Source organism: Delphinapterus leucas, chromosome 9, assembly GCF_059928025.1.
Source record: "Delphinapterus leucas isolate spDelLeu-1000000601 "Yukka" chromosome 9, BTC_Dleu_Yukka2, whole genome shotgun sequence".
In the NCBI taxonomy this organism is placed as follows: domain Eukaryota; kingdom Metazoa; phylum Chordata; class Mammalia; order Artiodactyla; family Monodontidae; genus Delphinapterus; species Delphinapterus leucas.
Window position 1 is genome coordinate 93,301,139 of NC_143137.1, and position 27,190 is coordinate 93,328,328.

Sequence of the window (27,190 nt, forward strand, 5' to 3'; positions counted from 1 at the left end):
GTTTGTTTGCTCTTTAGTTCTTCTAGGTCCTTATTAAACGTTTCTTCTATTTTCTCCATTCTATTTCCAAGATTTTGGATCATCTTTACTATCATTACTCTGAATTCTTTTTCAGGGATTCTGCCTATTTCCTCTTCATTTGTTTGGTCTGGTGGGCTTTTACATTGCTCCTTCATCTCCTGCATATTTCTCTGCCTTCTCATTTTGCTTAACTTACTGTGTTTGGGTTCTTCTTTTAGCAGGCTGAAGGTTCGTAGTTCCTGTTGTTTCTGGTGTCTGTCCCCAGTGGCTAAGGTTGGTTCAGTGGGTTGTGTAAGCTTCCTGGTGGAGGGGACTGGTGCCTGTGTTCTGGTAGATGAGGCTGGATCTTGTCTTTCTGGTGAGCAGGACCACATCTGGTGGTGTGTTTTGGGGTGTCTGTGAACTTATTATGATTTTAGGCAGCCTCTCTGCTAATAGGTGTGGTTGTGTTCCTGTCTTGCTAGTTGTTTGGCATAAGGTGTCCATCACTGTAAGTTGCTGGTCGTTGAGTGGATCTGGGTCTTAGTGTTGAGATGGAGATCTCTGGGAGAGCTTTTTTTTTTTTTGCCGTTTGATATTACGTGGAGCTGGGAGGTCTCTGGTGGACAAATGTCCTGAACTCAGCTCTCCCACCTCAGAGGCTCAGGCCTGACAGCCAGCTGGAGCACCAAGACCCTGTCAGCCACATGGCTCAGAAGAAAAGGGAGGAAAAAAAAGAAAGCAAGTAAGAAAATAATAAAATAAAATAAACTTATTAAAATAAAAAATTAAGAAAATACTAAAATTGAAAAAAGTAATTTTTTAAAAAAAGGAAGAAAGCAACCAAAGCAATAATCAAGTCCACTAATGATAACAAGCGCTAAAAACTAAACTAAGATAAACATAAAAATCAGAAACTGGTCAGTCTCATACAGCAAACTCCAAGTCTACAGTTGCTCCCAAAGTCCATTGCCTCAATTTTGGGATGATTTGTTGTCTATTCAGGTATTCCACAGATGCACAGGGTACATTGAGTTGATTGTAGAGTTTTAATCCGCTGTTCCTGAGGCTGCACGGATAAATTTCGCTTTCTCTTCTTTGTTCCCACAGCCCTCCTGGGGTTCAGCTTTTGATTTGGCCCTGCCTCTGCATGTAGGTTGCCCTCTGGCATCTGTTTTTCACCCAGACAGGAGGGCGTTAAAGGAGAAGCTGATTCGGGGGCTCTGGCTCACTCAGGCCCGAGAGAGGGAGGGGTACGGAGGTGGGGCGAGCCTACGGCGGTAGAGGCCAGCATGACGTTGCACCAGCTTGAGGTGCGCTGTGTGTTCTCCTGGGGAAGTTGTCCCTGGATCACGGGGCCCTGGCAGTGGCGGGCTGCACAGGCTCCCGGGAGGGGAGGTGTGGATAGTGACCTGTGCTCGCACACAGGCTTCTTGGTGGTGGCAGCAGCAGCCTTAGTGTTTCATACCCGTCTCTGGGGTCCGCGCTGATAGCCACGGCTCACGCCCGTCTCTGGAGCTCGTCTAGGCGGTGCTTTGCATCCCCTCTCCTCATGCTCTCCGAAACAATGGTCTCTTGCCTCTTAGGCGGGTCCAGACCTTTTCCTGGATTCCCTCCCGGCTAGCTGTGGCGCACTAGCCCCCTTTAGGCTGTGTTCAAGCTGCCAACCCCAGTCCTCTCCCCGTGCTCCGACCGAAGCCCGAGCCTCAGCTCCTAGACCCGCCCGCCCCGGATGAGCAGACAAGCCTCTCGGGCTGGTGAGTGCCGGTCGGCACCGATCCTCTGTGCGGGAATCTCTCCGCTTTGCCCTCCGCACCCCTGTGGCTGCGCTCTTCTCTGCGGCTCCGAAGCTTACCCCCTCCGCCACCCGCAGTCTCCACCCGCGAAGGGGCTTCCTAGTGTGTGGAAACCTTTCCTCCTTCACAGCTCCCTCCCATTGGTGTAGGTCCGTCCCTATTCTTTTGTCTCTGTTTTTCCTTTTTTCTTTTGCCTTACCCAGGTGCGTGGGGACTTTCTTGCCTTTTGGGAGGTCTGAGGTCTCCTGCCAGCGTTCAGTAGGTGTTCTGTAGGAGTTGTTCCACGTGTAGATGTATTTCTGGTGTATCTGTGGGGAGGAAGGTGATCTCCGCGTCTTACTCCTCCACCATCTTGAAGGTCCTCTCTTCCTAGTTTTTTAATAGTTATATTTGAAGGACTCAGTGGAATGGTTTTGATAGTTGGAGGGTTATTTCCGAAGGGCAAATAGGAATTCCTATTCCTTCAACAGTGAATTTGGTCAAATCCCAGGAACTGTGGCTCTAGCAGCAGTTTTATGGAGAGAGAAAGGAGAGTGCTTCAGTGAGCCTCTGGAGCCTCTTCCCTTATAAATGTGTTTATCCTTGGCATCTGGAATAGCACTTGCTTAATATTTAATCCAAATGCTATTATGTAGGTTTACCAAAGACCTCTGTTAGACTTTTAGACACTTATTATTTTTTCCTAACAGTTGTAAATTCCATATAGCAGAATAATCAAATTGGAAGCTCTGATCTATAATTAAATCCTGGCTAGTAAACAGACTTTATTCTCTGCTTTAATGCCTATTCTCCCTTTGGCATTTTACATCTATTATCTTTTGTCTGAAGCTGTGGCCGGGGCTGGAGAAGAGTTGCTGGAACATTCATGATGTGTTTTAGAGACAGTGACCATAGAACTGTGATTCGTGTTTAGGATTCACATAAGGAAACAGTTGGAGATAAAGCTGGAGACAGGCTGTGAAGATGTTTATATTTCTGTTTAAGGAGTTTAGACTTTACCCTGTCAGTAATGGAGTATTTCTGATGGGTTTTGAGGAAGGAAGCATCATGTTCAAAGCGCCTTTATTTGACAGTGGTCTCCATAATAAATATAAGGGACAAAGAGATTAAGAGAACATTTTGGTAATTTAGCATGGGGTGATAAGAGCCTGAGATAAAGTAGGGGAGGTTGGAATGGAAGGAAAGTGACATATAGAAGAGTCTGAACAAATAATTTTCGGCTTTAGTGATTTGGATGAGAGAGTGAAGAAAGAGGAGTGCTCAAGGAGACACACAAGGATTCAAGCCTGGGTTACTGGAAGAGGTAATAGAACTAAATAAGGAAACAAAAAAGAGGCAGCTGTTTGTTTCCTGATTTTAGCTGTCATTTAAACACTTAGACACAATCATGTTTTATATCTTGAGTTCCTTTATATTTCCTGTCCGCTGATGCTAAGAATATCCATTGATTATACAAGGCTGAGAGGATGAGAGTAGGGTCATAAAAGATGGTGTTTGAACTTTGTGCTGGTCAGACCTGAGAACAATCTGGTTGAAATATCTTCCATCTTACTTGTGACCAAACTATTCAGTGCAGCTGGCTAGCTGGACTCAGTCCAGTTCCCATTCTGGACCATAATGAAGGGTATCAGACTGGAACCGTTTCAAGAAATTAATTCATGAAAAAACCTAAACCTCGACCTGTTCGTCTATCAAGAGAAATTTCAAATTTTTATGAAGATTTTTTACCAGTGAAAGTTGCTTTAAAGCTACATAAGAATTTTCTTTTCAGGCTTCCTAGTGTTTATGCTTCCTTTGCTATTGATAAATGTACATTCAAGAAACTCATTCTTCTTATAATAGCACTGTCTTTTCTCAGTAACTTAGTTTCACTGTGTCCTGTCTAGCTAATGAGTTGCATGGGCATAGTAGTTAATAGGGTTGCATAAGGATTAAATGAGCAGATACAAGTAATGTGTCATGAAGCGTACTTTGCTCATAGTAAGCTCTCAATAATTGTAATTTTTATTACTATTAGGATTCAGACTGAAGAAGGGCATCTCTACTTTTCTGCTGATCAGGTTGTGATGTTTAAGGCAGTGGATCTCAAACTTTAGTGTGCATTAAAATAATCTTTAGGGCTTATGAAAACACAGGTTACTGGGCCTCATCCCCAGCATTTTTTATTCAGTTGGTCTTAGTTGGGGCCTGAGAACTCTGACAAGTTCTCAGATGATGTTGATGCTACTGGTTGCGGGCTGAATTTTTGAGAACCAGTGGTTTTGGGGGTGGGAAGAGGGGAATGAGATTTGTATTCATAATGGATTCAGTTACTTTGCAGTTAGGAATTCCATTCTCTTCTGGCTGTACATCCTGAACCCCAGTCTGCTGTACACTTTGTTTTCTGAAGCAGCAGAAAGCAGTCAGCAGGTGACAAATTTCATTACTCCACTTTCTTTGACTGTTACAGGGGTTACTAAGTGTACCACTGTTAGTGCTGGCACTTTTCTGTTATTTTAAGGATTTGTTGGTTTTTCCAAGGTGGACTTCCCTTGATGCCAGAAGATGTGGATAGGAACATGATGATGGTGTTTGGGTCTATTTTGGTATTTGATATACTGTAGAATGTATATTTGTCATTTAATAGTAATTTTAATCTGTGCTTTTTTTCTCACCCTTTTTAATTCTCATTTAATTAGTCAGAGTTACAAGTGGCATCACTTATACTTGTAAGCACAGCAATGTGGCTTTCGGCATCTCTGTAATGAAAGTTTAAACTACTTGGAACTCTAGCTTACATTCCTTTAAGTCATTATGATCTAAATATTCTTTTCCATGATGCCAAAAAGGTTCTGTGTGATCATCTAAAGTTTGAAATTCTTTTCAAATCAAAGGCACTGCCAAACGCAGAAGCAACTGTGTGAAGAAAATGTGTGGAAACACCAGTCATTACAGGTTGGTTTATAAAAAGAGTTGCAGATTGATAGGTCTTTGAAAAATGTTTGGTGACACAAAACTCTTTCAATCAGTTTCAAATCTGGCAACTCTCTTGTTGCGTTAGATTTTCTTTCCTTCACTTTTCTTCTCTTTCTAACAGAGACAGACACATCCCTTTTCCCGCGTCCCATTTTAGATGACTGACGGAAAAGTAAACACCAAATATGAGCATGTGGGGATGGTTTATTTCTTTTTACGTTGACTAGAAGGCAGTGTTGAAAGGGAGACACTGCTGTCATTTCACAATGTAGGAAATTTAGAAAAGGTGTTAGAGCTGTTTTAAATAATTTCTTTTTTTGGATTGTGCCATTCATGAGGGTATGTAGTCTTTCCTTTATAGCAGGAATTTGTTTAAAGTATATCTGAGATCTCTTGGTGACAAATAAACAATGTGTTCAAAAGAAAGCCCTGTAATTTTTTCATTAGATGATTCATGCTTAAAAATGTCAAATGATCAGAAATGAAAGACCCAATGATTGGGTCATATGAAACATATGGTTCTGGGAGTTATTTGGCATGCCAGCTCTAAATATGGAATCTTAGTCCCTTCTTTTGTCCTTTTAAAGACAGCAGAGTCTTTTGTGCCTAGTTCTTTCCTTTTTGCAGTTTAAACTCAATGCCCCCCACATGTCCTTTACCTACGAGGCAGCACAGAATAGTGGTTGGATGTAAAGACTAGGGGTGAGTTTGCCTGGCTTCAGATTCTGACTCTAGTGCTTATTCATTGAGTGATGTTGAGAAACCTACTAAGCCTTTCTGTGCCTTCATTTCCTAGTTTGTAAAATCAAGATAATGAGTATACTTCTCTTGAAAGAGAAGGAATAGTACATTAATGCCCTTAGAACAGTTCCTGGCACATAATAGGCATAATCAGTGTTAGCCTTTACTATTTACCTTGAGTGGACTTCCTTGCTTGATTGACTATTTCCCCAAAAGAGAGAAGATTACGATAACTTCAGTGTAAATTGCTATTTAGAATATCATTTGGGAATGGTTCAGACTTAAAATGGCTTAAATATTATAAAATCAGACCCATGTTTATGAAAACTGAGTATGTGATATTTTGGTCATGGGTTATATTTCTACATATTAGAAACCACGTTCCATCACAGTAATTTCCTCATACATTAACAACAGAAAATTCTTTCAGGCCGGTAGATTTTAGATTCTTTTGCTTAATGAGAAAGGATCTGTGATTTTTATTTTTGTTCTCTTTTCTCTGATGAATGAAAAGTTTGTATGAAAAAGGGTAATTTTTAAATTATATTGAAACTGTTAAGAATGGCTCAAGTTAAATATAGCTTCACATAAAGGAATTTTTCTGAACTGTATATTTGGACTTGAGTTGCACATGGAAGATATTTTGGAAAGACTAAAATAGTGGGTCTAGATTACTTATAAACCCAAGTTTCTACTTGTTCCTTGGGTCTTCCAACTCATTAAATCAATAATATCCATTACTTTTGGGGAAGGAATGACCCAGCTGAGAGCAATACAGTCATCATTCGGCTTTGAACATTCAAATAGAATTGGTTACATCCATAGCAAGATAGTCTTGAAGTAAGCACCTTTTGCTTGCAAAAGCCATTCTTTTTTGAGAAAGAAAAAAAAAACGGATGTGTGTTATGATTTTCTTATAAGTCAGAATTTGGAGTGGGGATCATGGAGCAGAACAGAGCAGAGCAGAGAACAGGTCAGAACATATGGGAAGTTCCCATAATATGGGAAGGACAAAACCTCCCAGTACTGGAGAGAATCATTGCAAGAGAAGAAGTTCAAGAAAGCTGACAGAATACCTTCAGCTCTGTATCCTACCACCTTAAGGTGGCATCTTGAAACTGGGAGGGGAGAAGTAAAATATTTATAGATGTGTCTGAGTTCAAGAACATTGCAAGTCGGTACTCCCATTTACTTGGGAAAAGCCTGGGAGGTTGCAGAACGTTTGTCGTGGCAAAATGTCCAACATGACACTGGAATGGTAGAGGACCAATGACTGATGGGAGAGGCTGAGGGTTCGTGGGTGGAGCCCTGCATCCTGCACAGTGCAGCAGAGAGATCAGCTGAAGGCTTCTTCTTCCCCATTCCCTCTCCACTATCCCTATCCTGGGAGGACCAATGGACCAAAGGAGGATGCAGAACGTGGAGACCTCACCACCAAGGCACAGTGGCAAGTTCCATGGTCAACAACAGTGGGTGCCAACCTGACACCATAAAAATCCAAGCCAGGGAAATCAGTGTCACTAGCAGAGGATTCCCAGTAGACTGGGCAAATTACAGGACATCTCAGCAGAAGCCAGAGAGAACCCAGAGGATAAAGGAACCAGTTGCTCCTCTTCACACAGACAACACCATCTGGGGAAGAAGGAAGAGGAAAAAGAATGATTTCCTTTTAATTGTCAAGTTAAAAAATTTTTGTTTTGCCATCAGTAAGAATGAGGCTTTTAAAGAAAATATAATCAGGGATAGAAAGTAAAGTGAGTTGTAGAATATAAATTTCATCCCCACTACAGAAAGTATTAGTTAATATAATCATTCTGTGTTCAAAAGTACATAAAAGGTTGTGTTTTCAAAGGTCTGGAAATGGGGCAGTTTATAAACACAGTTCATTCAGCCCAGTGTAGACCACACGCCCCCAGAACCCTAGTGTCTGGAGATTTTTAACCTAATTGTTCACCTGACTCCAACTTCTCTCCTTCACATCCTATCCTGCATATCTCTGCCCACATAATCATCCGCCTGCAGTCTGCCTCCTTTGTCAACTAGTTCCCTAATTCAAGAAGCTCAAAGCTGCATTTGTTTATACCTAGAAGGACTGTGATTCACTCTTAAGGTTTATTTGTTTCTTGCTTTCTTGCTAATTTTTGTTCCTTTTGAACAGTTCTAATTATAACATAGCAAGTTGGGAGTAGTTTGTTCTGTAATTTTTAGCCACAGAAGATGACTATTTGGAATCAGTTTTCTTCCTGTGCCTTTACTGTTATTCGAAACATAATATGTATTTTTTGACATGAAGATACAATTGTTTTAATAAAGAATCAAGCTGACCAAAGCAGGAAGTGTATATAACCCTTCAACTACTACTGCTAAGCAGTCGAATTCAATGACCACACTGAAACTTGAGAAGAGCATGCTTACAATTTAGCTTTGTGGTATATTGAAGTCTTGTGTGTCAGTTTGCCTGTTTCATGGGATTTGTAAGCCGAAAGTTCTTGATGCTAACTTAATACAAACAAGAAAAAATACTCTTCACAGAGTGTGCTGACCATATGTGGGATTCATTTGATGATGCTTTTCATTTTCTTTATAAAACCTATCTCAGGACCACGGGTGGTTATTTTTCAGAAGTTTAAGTCACGAAAATGAAGTTACATGGTGGTGAACCATAGGACCCATCATCTCTGAGGGCTTACATTTCAGACTCAGCTAACCTAAACTGAATTCCTACTCTATCACAAATAACTAAGCTCAATTCTGCTGTGTTATGTTATGCATTCATTTAATCATCGTCCAGTTTTCTTTCCCACTGTGGGTTACATGTGCTAGGTACACATGTTGAGATGGAAGGCATAATTTTGGAATTCAAGCAGTGTAGAGAGTAGTCAGGGAGTTGGACCAATAAACAGGTAAATATTAGGCTAAAGATTTATACAGGTTGATCTTGGGGCCTAGAGGATGAGCTGATTCAACTTGGAGGTGGTCAGGGAAGGGTTCCTTGAGTGTTAATGAATTAATCCGTATTATCTAAGTAAACAGAGGAAGAAGGCATTCAAAACAAAGGGGAAGAATGAAGGTGACACCTTTAGAGAATCTCAAAGACTTTGAAGTGATCAGAACATAAGACGCATGTTGAGGAAGTGGCTAGATATGAGAGTTGAAAAGTAGGGTGGAAGCCAGATCATAAACTATCTCAGGATTAACCTCACAAGAACTCTGTCAGGTAGGTGGTGTCATGCCTGTTTTATAGATGAGGAAACAGACTTGGGGAGCTTAAGCATCTTGCCTGTGGCCACACAGTAAGCAGCAGAGTTGGATCTTCTGACCACAGATCCAGTGCTTTTCTCACTACCACAGCAAAGGAGTTATTGGACTTCTCAATGGCCACTTTTGTTTTTAACAGTATGATCAGTCATAAAATATGATCAGTCATAAAATGTGAGCGAGTATTGAATTAGAATTGCATTGTGGTTATGAACAATGCTATTTAGATAAACTACTCAAAAGCTGGGGTGAAGTGAGAGTAGCATCGACCTACATACACTACCAAATGTAAAGTAGATAGCTAGTGGGAAGCAGCCGCATAGCACAGGGAGATCAGCTCGGTGCTTTGCGAAGACTTAGAGGGGTGGGATAGGTGGGTGGGAGGGAGACACAAGAGGGAGGAGATATGGGGATATATGTATACGTATAGTGATTCACTTGGTTATAAAACAGAAACTAGCACAGCGTTGTGAAGCAATTATACTCCAATAAAGATGTATAAAAAATGTATTAATAATAGTAATAGTTCTTGCTCTTATTGTAACAGGTAAGAAGTTCCTATCTACCTCCATAGCCATATGCTTATAGTTTGTATTGAGCATGAGATATTTTAAAACTGTTTCTACCACATGTATGGAACAGTACTTAGTTTAGTCTTTCTGAATGCCCACTTGTCCAGAAGCCTGGAAGGTGAGATCAGATAGCTGAGGGAACAGGCCTAAAGGATAGGGCAGACTGGAAGGGTGGCCTCATGTGGATTTTTATTATATGAGGCTGGTCAAAATCATTGCTTAATTTCTTCAGGAATAAGGATCCAATACTACTGAATGGTTTAATGTCTTACAGTGCCTTTACAACAGCGAAACATTAAAAGAATTTATTTTAGAACTCAAGACAAAACAAGACAAGACAAAATTCACCCATGTCTTATGCTCCTTTGGGGACCACACATATGGAATAATCTTTTTTAAGGGCAAATTGATTAACCTAGGGCCCATTCTCCCTAGGAGAGGTCCATGTTAGGCTTTAGCCAGGTGTATGTGTGTATGTAATTTATCTGAAATGGAGTGAGGGAACCTATAGGATTCCTTATATTATTATTTTTTTTAATATGTAACAAGATTATTTAAAGGGACCCAATAAAGCATGAAAAATTAACAGACATTTCCAGTGTGACACCACAAACTGAGTGTGTGTGTGTGTATATGTGTGTGTGTATTTATGCGTGTTTGTGGGTGGCCTCAGATTACTTTTAATCTGTAGTGTTGAATTCTCCAAAGTTGATCCTAAGTAAGCATGCAAGAGGTTTTAGAAGACATTTCATGTTAACATTTGACAACTTTTTTTTTTAAATATTAAGGAAGGATTTTCATAAAGTAACATACTGATTCCATCATGTCATCCAAATGGTAGTATCAGCATTTTGTTCCAGAACAATAAAGCTTTAAGACCTATAATGTTTAACATGTGAATTTTAAACACAATATTTTAATTATGATGAAATTAAATCAGCACCACATCATTAGTCTCTCTGCTTGTGCAGATGAATAGAACTGTGGTATTTTAGTTCAGTTTAGTTGGTTAAGGTTAGCAGTTCCTGCTTTTTAAAATTTGTGAGGGTTACTAAATCTCTTGATAAACCCTTCCTTCCACTACAAAAATGTTTTTGGGTAATTGAGAATAGAACATGAGTTACTAAATAACACTAGAAGCTAAAGTAATATACCACGTAATAGCCATGAAATGCAAGGAGCATTGTTATGAAGTTTGTATTAAATAAAGAGCCAGAGTATAGAAAGATGATTCAACCATAAAAAAATTAATTAATTTTATGTTGAACAATAAAATTAAAATCTGGGAATCATGTTTGCATCATCTATAAAATTTTTGCACATCCTCAATTGTTTAAGTGTTTATTTCTTTTAAAGAGTAGCTCTGGGGAATTCCCTTGTGGTCCAGTGGTTAGGACGCCGCACTTTCACGGCCGGGGCCGGGTTTGATCCCTGGTGGGGAAACAAATAACCCCTCAAGCCACGTGGCGTGGCAAAAAAAATAACAAACAAAACAAACAAAAAAGTAGCTCTGAAGTTCCTTTTATTTTGCTCAAATTATTGACCTCAAAATGTAAATTTCAATTTAATAATATTGAATCTAATCTAAGCAATACAGTTTTAGAATAGTAATTAAATATCAGTATTTATCTTTCTATGAAAGATATGGAGAAAGGTATAAGTAAAAAATTTATAATCTTAACTTCTCTGAGCTGAAGGTTTTATTGATTTTTATGCATTTGGAGAATATTTTTTGATATATTTTCCACCCTTTGGCAAATCTATTTTGAAACCACTTCTACTTTTAAGAGTAAAGAAAATTCTAAAATTCTATGTTTAATCTCTTTAGAAAGAATTCTTATAACTTAGCATATGATAAAAAATTTTTAAACCAAATGTAAATTCAGATTTACAAAGTAGTATCATCAAATCCTGTGATTTACCAGCCACCTATTTATTTGATTGAAAAGTCATTTTCCGCAACATCCATTGTTTCGATAACCTTTGGAAACATTTCAGTCACACCCGGTAATGCACCGTAGTGCAAGTCTAACATGTTTTTAAAAATTATGTAGCTTCTTGCACATTATTTATTTATTTATTTATTTATTTTTAAATCATCTTTATTGGAGTATAATTGCTTTACAATGGTATGTTAGTTTCTGCTTTATAACAGAGTGAATTGGCTATATGTATACATATATCACCATATCTCCTCCCTCTTTCATCTCCCTTCCACCCTCCCTATCCCACCCCTCTAGGTGGTCATAAAGCACCAAGCTGATCTCCCTGTGCTATGCGGCTACTTCCCACTAGCTATCTATTTTATATTTGGTAGTGTATATAAGTCCATGCCACTCTCTCACTTCGTCCCAGCTTACCCTTCCCCTTCCCTGTGTCCTCAAGTCCATTCTCTACGTCTGTGTCTTTATTCCTGTCCTGCCCCTAGGTTCTTCAGAACCATTTTGTTTCTTTTTTTTTTTTTTTAGATTCCATATATGTGTTAGCATATGGTATTTGTTTTTCTTGTTCTGACTTACTTCAGTCTGTATGACAGACTCTAGGTCCATCCACCTCACTACAAATAACTCAGTTTCGTTTCTTTTTATGGCTGAGCAATATTCCATTGTATATATCCATCTTTTTTATCCATTCATCAGTCGATGGACACTTAGGTTGCTTCCATGTCCTGGCTATTGTAAATAGAGCTGCAATGAACATTGTGGTACATGACTCTTTTTGAATTATGGTTTTCTCAGGGTATATGCCCAGTACTGGGAATGCTGGGTCGTATGGCAGTTCTATTTTTAGTTTTTGAAGGAACCTGCATACTGTTCTCCATAGTGGCTGTATCAATTTACATTCCCACCAAGAGTGCAAAAGGGTTCCCTTTTCTCCACACCCTCTCCAGCATTTATTGTTTGTAGACATTTTGATGATGGCCATTCTGACCGGTGTGAGGTGATACCTCGTTGTAGTTTTGATTTGCATTTCTCTAATGATTAGTGTTGTTGAGCATTCTTTCATGTGTTTGTTGGCAATCTGTATATCTTCTTTGGAGAAATGTCTATTTAAGTCTTCTGCCCATTTTTGGATTGGGTTGTTTGTTTTTTTGATATTGAGCTGCATGAGCTGCTTGTAAATTTTGGAGATTAATCCTTTGTCAGTTGCTTCATTTGCAAATATTTTCTCCCATTCTGAAGGTTGTCTTTTGGTCTTGTTTATGGTTTCCTTTGCTGTGCAAAAGCTTTTAAGTTTCATTAGGTCCCATTTGTTTATTTTTGTTTTTATTTCCATTTCTCTAGGAGGTGAGTCAAAACGGATCTTGCTGTGATTTATGTCATAAAGTGTTCTGCCTATGTTTTCCTCTAGGAGTTTGATAGTGCCTGGCCTTACATTTAGGTCTTTAATCCATTTAGAGTTTATTTTTGTGTATGGTGTTAGGGAGTGTTCTAATTTCATTCTTTTACATGTAGCTGTCCAGATTTCCCAGCACCACTTATTGAAGAGGCTGTCTTTTCTCCATTGTGTTTTTTTGCCTCCTTTATCAAAGATAAGGTGACCATATGTGCATGGGTTTATCTCTGGGCTTTCTATCCTGTTCTATTGATCTATATTTCTGTTTTTGTGCCAGTTCTATACTGTCTTGATTACTGTAGCTTTGTAGTATAGTCTAAAGTCAGGGAGCCTGATTCCTCCAGCTCCGTTTTTCTTTCTCAGGATTGCTTTGGCTATTTGGGGTCTTTTGTGTTTCCATACAAATGGTGAAATTTTTTGTTTTAGTTCTGTGAAAAATGCCAGTGGTAGTTTGATAGGGATTGCATTGAATCTGTAGATTGCTTTGGGTAGTATAGTCATTTTCACAATGTTCATTCTTCCAATCCAAGAACATGGTATATCTCTCCATCTGTTTGTATCATCTTTAATTTCTTTCATCCATGTCTTATAGTTTTCTGCATACACGTCTTGTGTCTCCTTAGGTAGGTTTATCCCTAGGTATTTTATTCTTTTTGTTGCAGTGCTAAATGTGACTGTTTTCTTAATTTCACTTTCAGATTTTTCATCATTAGTGTATAGGAATGCCAGAGATTTCTGTGCATTAATTTTGGATCCTGCTACTTTACCAAATGCATTGATTAGCTCTAGTAGTTTTCTGGTAGCATCTTTAGGATTCTCTATGTATAGTATCAAACAGTGACAGTTTTACTTCTTCTTTTCTGATTTGGATTCCTATTGTTTCTTTTTCTTCTCTGATTGCTGTGGCTAAGACTTCCAAAACTATGTTGAATAATAGTGGTGAGAATGGGCAGCCTTGTCTTGTTCCTGATCTTAGTGGAAATGGTTTCAGTTTTTCACCATTGAGAACGATGTTGGCTGTGGGTTTGTCATATGTGGCCTTTATTATGTTGAGGAAAGTTCCGTCTGTGTGTGCTTTCTGGAGGGTTTTTAACATAAATGGGTGTTGAATTTTGTCGAAAGAGTTTTCTGCATCTTTTGAGGTGATCTATGGGTTTTCTTCTTCAATTTGTTAATGTGGTGTGTCACGTTGATTGATTTGCGTATATTGAGGAATCCTTGCATTCCTGGGATAAACCCCACTTGATCATGGTGTATGATCCTTTTAATGTGCTGTTGGATTCTGCTTGTTGAGGAATTTTGCACCTGTGTTTCTGGCATATTATTAATCTCTATTTTTTGATTCTTTGATAACGGCTAATCATTTTGCAGATGCATACAAAGAATTGATCATATTGGGGACAGTTTGCAGTTCTTTAATTACCATTTCCTCTGAAAACTTTATCACTTTTAAATCCAAAAGATATGTATGACAGAATACATACACTTAAATTTGCAGCAAAATGTCTACATGTGTTAATGGTATGATGTTAGGCCTGATTTAAATTTTTTGAAAAGTAATTTTGAATTGGTGCAATTAAAAAAAAAAACTATGTAAGACAATTTCACTGTTTTCCACAATTTCTGTTTAAGATGGCTGCTGATGCTGACTGAATGTATCTTACACAACTAGATTCTGTTTTTGTGGTGGACTACCTGTTGTCATATCTGATATTGAATAAACTGAAGGACATTAATCTCATTAACAGTATTCAATAAGAATTTGTTATACCAATGATTTCATATTGAATTTGGACATATTTTTAAGAATCCAGTCACTAAGTCTTAAGTTAAAATGATTTTCTTTATCTTTCTTTCCAATAATTTCTGAAAGCTTTTAGTCAGAGTTGAAAAATTATTTATGCCATGTTAATGGTAAACATGTTTTCGAGAAATAAGATGTTTGCAAACCATGAGTTTCACCTACTCTCTGTTTTTCTTAACATATTTTTATAATTTATTGGTGACAGTTGATCACAAAGGAATTCACTCCAAAACTGCAGTTATTTTAAATATACTTATTTGTGTACTTAATGAATATTTTCAATGATTTGTGAGTGATGTTCCTCTGTAGATTAAATTTTTGATGGCAGGACACATTTGTATTGATTTAAAGTGTAGTATCCCAATTATCATTTATCTATTTAAATAGTAAAATGCTTTAAAATATATTTGTCTTTAAATTTTAATTATTTGAGATAAATTCTTACATATTGTATCACTTAATTTTTTGAATTTCACGCTGTATGCAGAATCCAGGCTTAAAACAGCAGTGTTCTCTATGAATACCTTAATGCCAGATCTGTATGAAGAAGACACGCAGTTGTTTCACCCAATTGCCATTAGCACTATGGCTTGACTTCCCCATTTCTGTGAAGCATTATAACTCAGACTTTTATTTTAACATTATTGCCAAGTAACTAAAGTTAGTAAGAACCCCAAATCATTGACTAAAGATCGAATTCTTGGAGGAGATAAGTTTGCAAAATTGTACAAGTGCCAACAAATGTTGTTTGTGTGGGTGTCCTTGGAATGGGAGAGGCAGAGCCCTAGTGGAATGGGTCTAAGTGTTCATAGGAGTGAGGAAACCAGTTGCATTGATCTTTCCAGAAGCTTGGCTGTAAATGGAAGGTCATAGGGATAATTAAAGGAGGATGTTGGACCAAAGATAGGGAGACTTACACATTTCAGAGAAGGCATTAACAATGAGGAGGAAGAGGTTGCATATTCTAGAGAAAGAAAGAGTATAACAAATTGAGTAAGATCTTGAACATGAAGGAAATGGGAAGAGCTATATTCTGAACCTAGGAGAAAAGATACCTTATGCTCTGAGACTGCCAGGAAGAAGGGAGAGAGAGGGGTGGATTAAAGGTGAAGGGACAGGAAGCAGAGGGAATTCCTGCTTTGTTCATTTTCTCAGTTAAGTCGGAGGAAGAATTATTTGTGAATGGTCAGAGGAGAAGCAAGGCAATCGTGAGGGATGTGAGAATGGGAAGTTTTGGGATGGCTGTTCTCAGAATTGGAGGTGAGCTAGCCAAGTAGGGCCAGGGAGGTAGTTAGCTGGGTGATGCTGAGACCCATTAATTTAACTAGCATTTCCTGAAGGCATGCTACCTGTTAAGTATCTGGTTGGGCTCTGGGGATACAGAGGTGAAAGACCTGGTCCTGGTCCCCAAGGAATTTACAGATATGAAAGTCACTAGTTTCCATGTGGTGCTGCTATGGGAGATGAGAGGAGGGACGTCTTTCTCAGCCTGGGGAGAAGAGAGAAGCTGATAAATTTCTCTTAAAGGAGACTTTCCTAGACCTTTACTTTACTTTTTAGCTTTACTTTATTCATTTGAGACACGATTATCTAGTTTTCAAGCAAATTAACATCAGAAGATTCTAAAGATCTAAGTTATGCACTAGATGACATCTGACAGAACAATAGGACATAAACCACAAAATCTAAAAAAACCAAAAAAAACCCCCTAAAAAACCCCACTGACATCTTAGACTCTTTCAGTTGTTAGTGACCAAAATCCAATTGAAAATAGATTAAAGACAAAAAAGAATGAAGCTATAGATTCACACCATTGCTAATGTCTGGGAGTCATTCTGGTTTCAGGAATGGTTGCATTTAGGGGTTCAAGTAATGCCACCAGGGTCCTTGTCTTTCTACATTTTTGAGAAAGGAGCCTCTTTCTCCTGCAGTTCCATACCATCCTACCTATAAGCCTGTGTCCCTTTGGGAATAGTACTTTTCTTTTGCCAAAGCAGTGTGGCAGACTATTGAGCCCCAGGTGCAGGAAAGCTACATTTCCTATTGAACCTGGCCACTGAATCTGATGGGAAATATTTGCCTAACCATTACAAAACAAAACCAAAAACTGGTATTCTTCATATTTTTGTTAAAATTTGGATTAAAACTATAAAATCTACAATTAAAGCTTATCAGGAGTTTTTCTTGTGAATTAGTTGAGTACTTTTAAGGCTTTTTTCATTAGTTCTGAAAGCTTCACTATGATTAACCAAGTAGTCACTAACTACTTCAATATAATTCTAAATACGCACCATGTGCAACTCTGGTGTTTAGAGTAATTTATAAACAGTAGAAAACAAATTTGCATTAGAATGTTAGATGTGGATGGAGACTAAATCACATGTGCTTGTTTGAGAAATAATTTTTGTGGTTATACAGCTCTGAATAGATAAAGCATTATAAATTCTTCATTGTGGGGTCCCTTTAACATTCAAATGTACTGGCCTCTTAACAGAGATCTTGAAGATTTTGAATTTAGTATAATCCAAATGACTATTAAACACTTTTTCTAATAATGTTTAATATAAATGGGAAACTACCAGATAGTAAAAATTTAATATTCTTAAAGAGATTTTTAAAAAGTCAAAACACAGTAGCATAAGCCTAACTTCAGACTATGTTATGAACAAGGGAATTTCTATTTGGGGAAGTTTGGAAAATAACATGTATGTCCTACATGATTTATCATCATGAGTCATTTAATGTGCCCTATTGCATATATTTGAATTTCTTTTCTTCCTGTTGTTAGACTAATGACCAAGGATACCTACAAAATATATCGTTTCCTTTACCTGATTTACTTTAATCCCTTTACAGCCTCAACGGCATTCATCTGTAGGTGATCAATTTAATTGTATTATTGATGTTGCTCTTATAATAAGTCAAGTAAGAAAATACATGCATGGCAAAGCACACCATGCTGTGTTTTGGTAGTTCAAATTTATCACTATGATTAATGACAGTGATAACTATTATTATTTTTGCATCATTTAGCATTGACATTTTTGACATAAGAAACCATCACCACAATCAAGGGAATGAACATATTTATCCATTTAGTATTAATTTTTAATGCTTGGATTTTGAGACTATGTTTGAGAACAGTTTGAAGGATGAAACCATTAGGATTATTACTGATTACCAAATAAATGTCCTGGTATGGAAGATATAAAACAATATAAAAAGTTTAGAATTTGTGTACAGCCTACAGTAGAAAATGCAGGCTTATGACCTTATCTTCACAGTCAAAATATTCTCTCCCCTCCTTCCTAAAATACACTTAACTAGATAAGGTTACAGTTCCGGTCACCAAAGTTGTTTTTGTTTTTGGTTTTTTAATTAGAGCAGGGCATTTTTCCCTCTAGGTTCCTAGTTAGAGGTTGAAGCTCTGTAAAACAAAGTAAGAACCACTGTTATATAAGCACTGCATGTAGGCAAGGTAGGTTTAGTTTTAAAGGTAGTTCAGAATATTAAAGATTAGAATATGAAAGCTAATAGTCTGGGTAATGTTTTCAAGAAACGCTTCTCCACAAAAACCAAAGCAAAGATTAAGGCTAGGTGCTGAAGACACAAAGGAACGGTAAGCAGTAAGCATTAAAATTTCACCAGGGACATTTTCTTGAGCAAAGACTGAATATATAAGACCCCTGTCTCTGTAAAGTGGGTGTGCAAATGAAGAAAGATTGAGTGAGATGCTTTGGTTCTGCCCAGGGATAGGAGCAAGACACACAGATAAAAGATGGCTCTCCTTTAAAAAGCTCTAAAGTGAAGCCCCAAACTCACTTCTCCCTAGTCATTGAGATTATTCTGTTTATTTATTTTTAATTTCCTTGCTCAAGAAGATGAAAGAGCAAGTAGGAAAATCTGGGCAAAGAAGAGTATGTGTAGGCATACTAAAATATGTCTGCAAAGAGGTGAGAACACAAAATATAAAATGCTATGTAGCCTGACACATTCAGAAGTGATCTCAGATTTCATTCTGAGATTTCTAGCAGCCAGCAAAAAGAAGGAAACCAGATCACTTACAAGCATCAGGGTTTTCATAAGATTAAAGTAAACAGTTGTTCTAGAGAAGCAAAATTCTTCACTGGCACTAAAGAGACACATTTCTCTTGTTGGTCCTTATAGAGTTAGGGAAATGGTGGTTTCTTTCCTTTTGTCTCAAATGTTATGTAGAATCTTCTGATTTCCAAAGTACTAAATGAAAGTTCTCAACGATAAGGTGAAAGATAAAAAATTTTACCGACATTATTTAATCCCTAGAAAAATGCTTCTGACATTTTGAATCATGGAATAGATTATTGTTTTGAGCACCAACTAAGTGCCAATAATACCCAAGGTTCTGTCAGCCTTTGGAAACCAATGATACTGAACATGTTTTATGGATGCTGTTTTGCAGTTTGCAAAGTACTTTCCCATTTATTATCACATCAAATTTTTACAGTGTGTCTGCAGAGTAGATAGTATTTTCCCTACTGAGAGCAGTCTGCATACTGGTTTGAGGTCAAGGGACTTACTTGCTTAATCTCACACAGCATGGAAGTGGTATAGTTGGGACTCAAACTAGAACCAAATCTTTCTTAAGATAGTGTATTTTCCCCACTGCAGCAAATACAATTCAATTTTGCAAGGAAAACCTCTCACTTAATCATTTATCACACGCATAGACCTTTCTTTCCAAGACTTATTTCATATGTTAGTAGCATATTTTCATCGATTGCTTTCATCTTGATAGTGTAGAATAGGTTGGGGGAATGATAAGCATAATAAAATCACTTCCATTTATCAAGTACTGTACCATTGTTTCATTTGGTTATTACAATAGACCTATGAAGCCAGTCTCATTGCTCACATTTTGCAAATGAAGAAACTGATGGCAGAAGAAATAAAAAAGTAACAGAGCTGGCATGTGACAGAGTCAGAATTCTAACCAGGTCAGGCCGACTCCAAAGACGTTGTTCTTGATCATCATGCTGTGTGGCTTGTCAGCTTTCATGATATTAATCAAGCCAGTGTGCATGACGGTAGAGTTAATTAAGTGTGAGACCACTGTTGCTCTACCCTTATCAGGAAAGTTATAGAAAGCATAGCTATCTGCATGGGCTACTAGGTAAATACCTACCTACTCTCTAGGGCAAATTAATGTTGGCAAACAGGAGAATCTTCTTAACCAGATTTTGTATCTTGTATTTAAGAGCAGGGCTTTGGGGGTTCCTAAGGTGAAGCTGCCAGTGTAATTTCCATTAGGTCCTTAAAGTGAGTAATGAAGGGAATGCACTTGCACATCTGATCATGGGGGACTGATTGTAGATGTCACAGTAGAATCTCCACATTAGCAGCTTCTTCCTACCCTTCACTATGGTGTTTGAGATAGTAAATGGGTGCTGTCATTTTCAGTTCAGCTGACCAAGGGAAATCACGGTTTTAGCAAGAAGAGGATGAACCATATCCCTCTTATTTTAGATTTCAAAGCACTCATTTTTCTCTGTAACTGTTCCTATCCACACATACTCCCATGCTTTCAGTTTATTGTTGTGTACATGTTTTATGTCTTTCTTCAGGTGTTATGGTAGCCTCTCTATTGTGTGCAAAAATTAGAAAAATAATTATGCTCCTACCTTAAAGGAATTTATGATCCTGCAGAGAGCGAGGAGGAAAGACAAGAGTTTCAGATGAAAAATCTTCAGGCTATATAAGCCAAATGCCCAAGAAAAATAGAACCATGAAGAGTAAATGCATTAGTAAGCAGAGAGATGCAAGGGAAAACAATGATAAGATGTCAGTTTACACTGAATAAAGTAGCAAGACTTAGAAGGCTGGATAGAGCCACATGTTGGCAGAGATGTGGGTATGTAGAGGCCGATGTGCACCTCTGTTGAGAGTGCATATTAGTGCAGACATTCTGGAGAATGGTTTGACAGTACTTGGTCGATAAGACTTACCTATTACGTAAGTCCCCTACATATGAACCTTCAAGTTGCAAACTTTCAAAGATGCGAACGTGCATTCCATCAACATCAGGCGTGAGTGAAATTGCAGCTTGCCCTCCATCTCCTATTGCTGAGGATCCTTCAGCTCTACCATCTCCCACCTCCTCTCCCCACTCCAGTCAGTAACGCTTCTTTCCTGTTCACTTGGTGCCAGCCCCTGTAGCCAGCTTTGTACTGCACTGCTGTACTTTTCAACGTACTGTATTGTAAGATTAAAAATGTTTTATTTTTTGTGTTTGTTTTTTTACATATTATTTGTGTGAAAAGTATTATAAACCTATTACAGTACAGTACTATATAGCCAATTGTGTTAGTTGGGTACCTAGGCTAACTTAACTGGACTTACGAACAAATTGGACTTATGAACATGGTCTCAGAACAGAACTCGTTCGTATGTAGAGGACTTACTACTGTGACCCTGCAATTCTACTGTTTGGTTATATCCCAATAACAATTCCCAGACAAGTCCATGAGGGGTCATGTATGATCTACTGTTTGGTTATATCCCAATAACAATTCCCAAACAAGTCCATGAGGGGTCATGTATGAAGATATTCTTTTCTGGTGGCCAGGAGTTCATTGTCAAGAGTGTGGGTAAAATGTAGGCAATGCACATCATAGAGTATTATGCAGCAGTTAGAAATACCCATAGCAACACAGAAGGATCACGAAAGAGCATGGAGAAGTAGAGGAACCAGAATGAGATCGATCACAGTATTCATTTAAATAAGTTTGTGTGTGCATAAAAACAATACATATTTTCCAAGAATAATTATTAATAAAAAGATACAAACTTAGTGTATTAGAATGTTTTCCTATGGGAGGAGGAGACTAGGAATGGGGATTGGGAATAAAAGGGAAAATAAATATAATTCAGGGACTATTCATGAAGCAATGATTATAATTTGTGATAGTAAATGAGTATTATGTTCAATTCAACCCTCTACAGCAGAAATAACAAAAATCGTGGGGATTCAAGGCAGTAAAAGGTCAGAACTTGAAGAGTTCAGGAAGTATTTCATGAGGAAGTGGCATTTGATCTGTGTCTTGAAGGATGGGTAAATTTGGACAGAGATTGGAAAAGATGGGATGCTGGTACAGGTAGTACATATTGGGACGTATGATGAGAGCCTTCCAGGGAATAGCATCAGGACGAGCAAATGCTTGGCAATACAGTGGCGGAGGCCAAGGGTTCAGTGAGGAGAGAGGGGTTCACTTTGGTTGGAACATAGGGTACAGGTGCGGCAATGCAATAATAGCTAACGTGTAGGACTAAGTGTGAGGCTGTTTGCTGAGTCCTTTATGCATCTTTCCTAATTAATCCTCACAATGGCCATATCACATCTGTAATCTACTCATCACCACCACCACCACCACCACCACCATCATCATCACCATCTTTACAGATGGGGAAACCATGTCTTAAAGAGGTAAGTAACCTTCCAGCCACACATCCTATAAGTGCTGGTCATGACGAAAAGCCAGTATATTTGACCCCAGAGCCTGTGCTCTTAACCCATATGCTAGACTTCCTTTCACGGCCATGCTCTCTATTCCTCCGTCAGGGTAGATGCAGAGGGGCCTGGGTAGTGAAGTGGTTAAAGTAGTCCAAACTCAGCCCTATGCTATGTATGGCTTTAATTATCCCTTACTGCTGATTAATTTGATAGCAAAAGGATGTTCGAGAAGGAAGCTGCCCGTATTTTTAAAAAGGCCTTTCTGCTCATGTGTCTCTCATTGAAACGATGGCGGGGCCAGTGCCAACATCAAGCTACGTCAGGAGAGAACATTTAGAAGCGCCCTGCTAACCCTGTTAGAGCTATGCCTTCTGAAATCCCTCCAAGTAACAAATGGGTAAGAACAGAAGGGGCAAAACGGCCTTTCAACTACAAAGACAGAGGGTTAGGCTACAGAGAACCCTATTTATCATGCTGCCTTGATACTGTTAAACACCAGACTTCAATGCAGTTAAAGATGGGAGAAATGGCCACATCTATAAGACAGGGTTCCTTGCCTTAGCTTATTGAACTGGAATATAGGACATCTCATTCTGGTCGATATAGGGATATATTTGGTTTGTTGGAAATGAATAGCCAGGCCAGTGGCTGTGACTGTTCCCACATTTTGGAAAGTGGCATTTGCAGCATGAGAAACTGTTATGTATAGAAGTCCACCCACGGAAAACAAAAGCCAAAATGTTTAGAAGGGGCTTTTAGTGATAGCCTATGAGACCTGAAGTTTCAAAAGGTCTGTTTTTCATTTATGCCTTCCTCTTTCTTGCATCTCTACCCATTTCTCAAATTCTTCCTTTGCTATTTACTCATCACAACATCTGGGATTGGGCTTCCAGCACCTGCTATAGGAAGCAGAATTTTCCTGCTAAAACATGCTCTTAAATGGCAGAATTTAAATTAATATTTCTTATTTAGTTCAAAAAGAGTATGTTTTAAAATCTGGTTCTAAACAAACATGCAGCTTAAGAAACAATAGCAACAAAATAATTATAACAGAAGAGATACCCAAACCTGAAGATCTTTATAAAAGAATAAAACAAATGGAGGACTCCACACACAGACTGAAAACAGACTCTTCATAGTTTAGACCTGGAAGACTCTACAGTACATCTGTTTAACATCTTGCAGTTTGAAGAACTCTGCCTTGAAAAACCTTCTGTACCAATGACACACAGAATAAAAGGTTATGTTATGACTTTCAGATGGAAACCTGCAAAAGTTTATCTGCTGGACTAAACCATTAACCCTTACTATTTCTGATTCCAACTGTTACAAAGATTTCTCACGTGTGAATTATAATTAACATTTTAAGTTTACATCTGAAACAACAGAAAGAATTTTTAGTTGGAGAGAGAGAACGTGCTGTGGAATGAATTGAATGTTTGAGTTGTGATGTCCAAATGGAACTAAAATCTCCCCAATCGGGATTTTATAGAGTGCATTGGAATAATAAGCATACATGCTTATATATTGGATTGGGAACAAAAGCACCCTATTTGAAATAGGAACATGTTACAAAACCTCCATCCGTGGCAACATTCATTGAAAGTTTTGTTGAAAGAACAGGATTCTGTTTTCTTCCAAGCTTGGGTGCCGAAAAATTCATTGATGTGGCAAAAATCATCCTGGGTAAGGAGGTACTGTCATTTGGAATAAAGTAGTAGAAAAATTGGAAATCCCTTTTGTGATCAGTTTGCTACCAGAATTGTATTGTCTTTGCTTACAATTTACTTGGCTCTTGGGGGTAAAAATAAAGAAGAGCAGTTTGTACACATACTGGCTTCTCCAGTTTTTAGCTGTCATGTGGATGTGCATTTCCTTGATCTGCAGGAAGGAGGTATTTGCTGCTTCTCCTACCACACAGGAGGCTCACTGCCAGCCTCTTGCCTCTGTGCCCCCAGCATCCAGCAGACACATCTCTGAAATGCTATTTGAAGCTCATTGTGCAGCAAGTGTGTGTGTGTGAGCAAAGGAGAGGTATCATTTCCTTCAGAGACACACACTCACCCTCGAACACAGACGAAGCAAGAGTCTGCTATGCAAGGGGCTTGCTGCAAGCGATTTTTCCATGTGCATTTTATTATGCTGAAGCTGACCGTGGTGACAAGTTACACATTAAATAACTATCTGTCTTTTCTGAAATTTCACATTCTCTTCTCTTTGTAGCGAAAGTGATGTAATACTCTATGGCTTGTGTAAACGATATTATTTAATTAGAGGGTGTCGTTTTCCCTTGCATACCATGAAAGCTGCATTCTCCTCGCTTGGATGCACCATGGACTTGGTCGCATTGTGATTACCTGTGCTCCTGGGGACGGTGAGGTTCATATACGGACACCATTGGTAGCCAGAAGTTTTCACTGGGGAAATAACTTTAGTATACTGTTATTAATTTGGTTTAGAAAATAGCTACAGAGTGCTCAGACGAATAAGATGTAGCAGAACACATGGTCTTGGTTATTCAATAACTATCCCTCTGCAAAGGAAACATGGTCTATTTCCCATTTGAGAAGGAGCTTACAACAAACTAGTAAATATGGGAAAAGGGCTACACATGTACTATAATTTTATTGAATTGTTCTCCTCAGGCGCTTATAGAGCCCTGCCCCACTCCACACACTCACACAGCAGGTCCACATAGATGTATTCCCAGCTGGTATTAGCATAATCATTACCACACTATAAACAAGCTGGTGGAAAAAATAGCCTGAGAGATTTAGATGGCTTGTTTTATAAATGAAGGCAGGTGGGGATGGAGAACCAGAGAGTTTTGGAAGAAATTCTCCTTTTTCTCCCTCTTTAGAAATAATAGGTTAGAGCACATAAACCTCAATTAATAGCATGGAATGAGGAGGTAGAGTTGAAAGGAGTCATGACATATTCAGTATTACTGGATAAAAGTCAGGGAAAGGTTCACCACGGAGCCCCTCCCCTGGAAGGAGTCCTCATTTGATGATGGAAATGTTGAGCCTCTCTTTTTTCTTTTCTATTGGATCACAAGTAGAATACTTTTCTTCTGGTTTAGTATAGTTCCTGTTGGTCAGGGTCTCTGGCTCTTTCTTCCTTTCTCTATTGTACTTTTTCCTGGAGTTGACTAGATGAGAAATCCGGACTTAATAGCTTAATTCCAAGTTTTCTGCCAAGACCAGAAATAAAATCTGATGTAAAATATGGCCTTACCTGAAAGCTTCAGGACATTAAATGCTGTTAGATCCAGGTTTAGTTGTAAAAAAAAAAAAAGCACCCAAGACAAAGGAAGGAAAAAGACTTTATGAAAGGAAGGACTGGTCCATTTGTCCACGTTCTAAGAGATCAGGCAACAGGCTGAAAAGAGATTTAGTGTGCCGTCCCTTTTTCCGTCTTTCTTTTTTTCTATTGATTTTTCCAGGCATACGGAGAATAACTAAGTAGTATGCCAGCCACAGAAGAATCATGGGTGTGTTCTTTCAAACTTCTGACTCAGGAAATACCCAGAAAACTGTATGATTTGGATGAAGGTGGTATTGGTGAATGTGGGTGAGGCAGTACCCTCTCTGTGGGTTTATTACTTCTTCTGTGGCCTAGTGATTTGTTTGTAAGATTGTCCTAATTTGATCAGATGGGCTTAACCATGAGTATCTATAAAATTCATAGATAGAATTTTATATATAAGAATTTTATATAATCTTATTTTATATATAAGATTCATATGTAATGTGGATCACATGAATTTCAACATCCGAGGAAGTTAATCTTCAGATACAGTACTCAGGTGCTTCCCAAATTTGACATGAGATTTCTATTTGGAATAAAGTTAAGGCTTTTTCCTCCTAGGCTAGCTTAGACTCAGATATAGGAGGCCATTAAGCAGAGCAGACCTATGGGAAAGGGAATGCACACATATCAAACTGGCATGACTGTCTGGTCTACTGGAACCTCACCTAATGCTTGTGCAATAACTTCAAATTGCATCAAGTCCTAAAGTGACTTAATGTTTCATTATAAATAAATTATCTGATATGAAATGTGTTATTCCTCTAAATTGGCTTTTTCCATGATTAAGAAAGAGGATTGGATTAAAACAGGTCTGTTTCAAAGTAATGTGCCCATTTTTCCATTATATGTTTGCAAAGTTAATAAAGTAATTGATATTGCAAAGACTTTGCCAAAAGGCAGGGCATTTCCAGGCCTTACTTACAATTAAACCGTGATGTCCAAAAGAGATTGCTTAATGTATTATTTATTGAGCACTGATGGAATATTCAGTATAGTATAAGAACAAAGTTAAGCCAGTGTATTCACGGTTTGAATAAAAGCATCTAAATATTGTTTCCTATCATAGTAGAATCTTAGATTTATAGAACAGAAAAGGACCGTGGAGGATTTCTGGTGTAAACAAATCACTTTTATAGATGGCGAGAATCAGAGTCTTAGAGAGGGGAAGTGACTTACTTACTCCAGGGCATAATAGCCCAGCTAGAATTAGAACTCAGTCCTATTGATTCTCTGAGCACCAAAAGCTTGCCTTTCTCACTGGCTTCATCCCTGGCCGTCTTCCATCCTCTCATCGTTTTTACCCATTTTCTGCAGTCATCTTTCCAGCTGGATTCTTGCCTCTGGCCTTCCCCAACTCTAGTCCATCCTGCACACAACTGTAAGATTAACCTTCTTTAAGCGTATTTAAAAATTAAATATCCCTTATCTTCATTATTCAGGGTTCTCCAGAGAAACAGAACCAGTAGGAGATAGACAGATGGATATAAATAAATAAATAAACACATAAATAAGGAATTGACACATAATTATGGAGGCTGAGAAGCCCCAGGGGCTGCAGTTGGCAAGCTGGAGACCCAAGAAGTCCAGTCATGTAGTTCCAGCCTGAGTCTGAAGGCCTGAGAATCAGGAGAGACAATAGTGTAAGTTCTAGTCTGAGGGCAAGAGAAGACCAAGGTCTCAGCTCAGACTGTCAGGCAGGCGAAGTTCCCACCTGCTTAGCCTTTTTGTTTAATTCAGGTCTCGATTGGATGAGGGCCACCCACATTAAGGAGAGCAATCTGCTTTATTCAGTCTATGGATTCAAATGTTAACATCATCCAAAAACTTCCTCACAGACATGCTCAGATTAATGTTTGAACAAATATTTGGGCACCTCGTGGTCCAGTCAAGTTGACACATAAAGCTAACTATTGTACCTTCCTTAAGAAGT

General features: G+C 38.4%; 1 protein-coding gene across 4 annotated transcripts in view; it reads left to right on the forward strand.

The window, feature by feature from the left end:
• The window catches only part of SUGCT (succinyl-CoA:glutarate-CoA transferase), a 793,918-nt gene that overhangs the window by 345,122 nt on the left and 421,606 nt on the right, over window positions 1-27,190 (forward strand). The gene's annotated exons all lie outside the window — the stretch shown is intronic.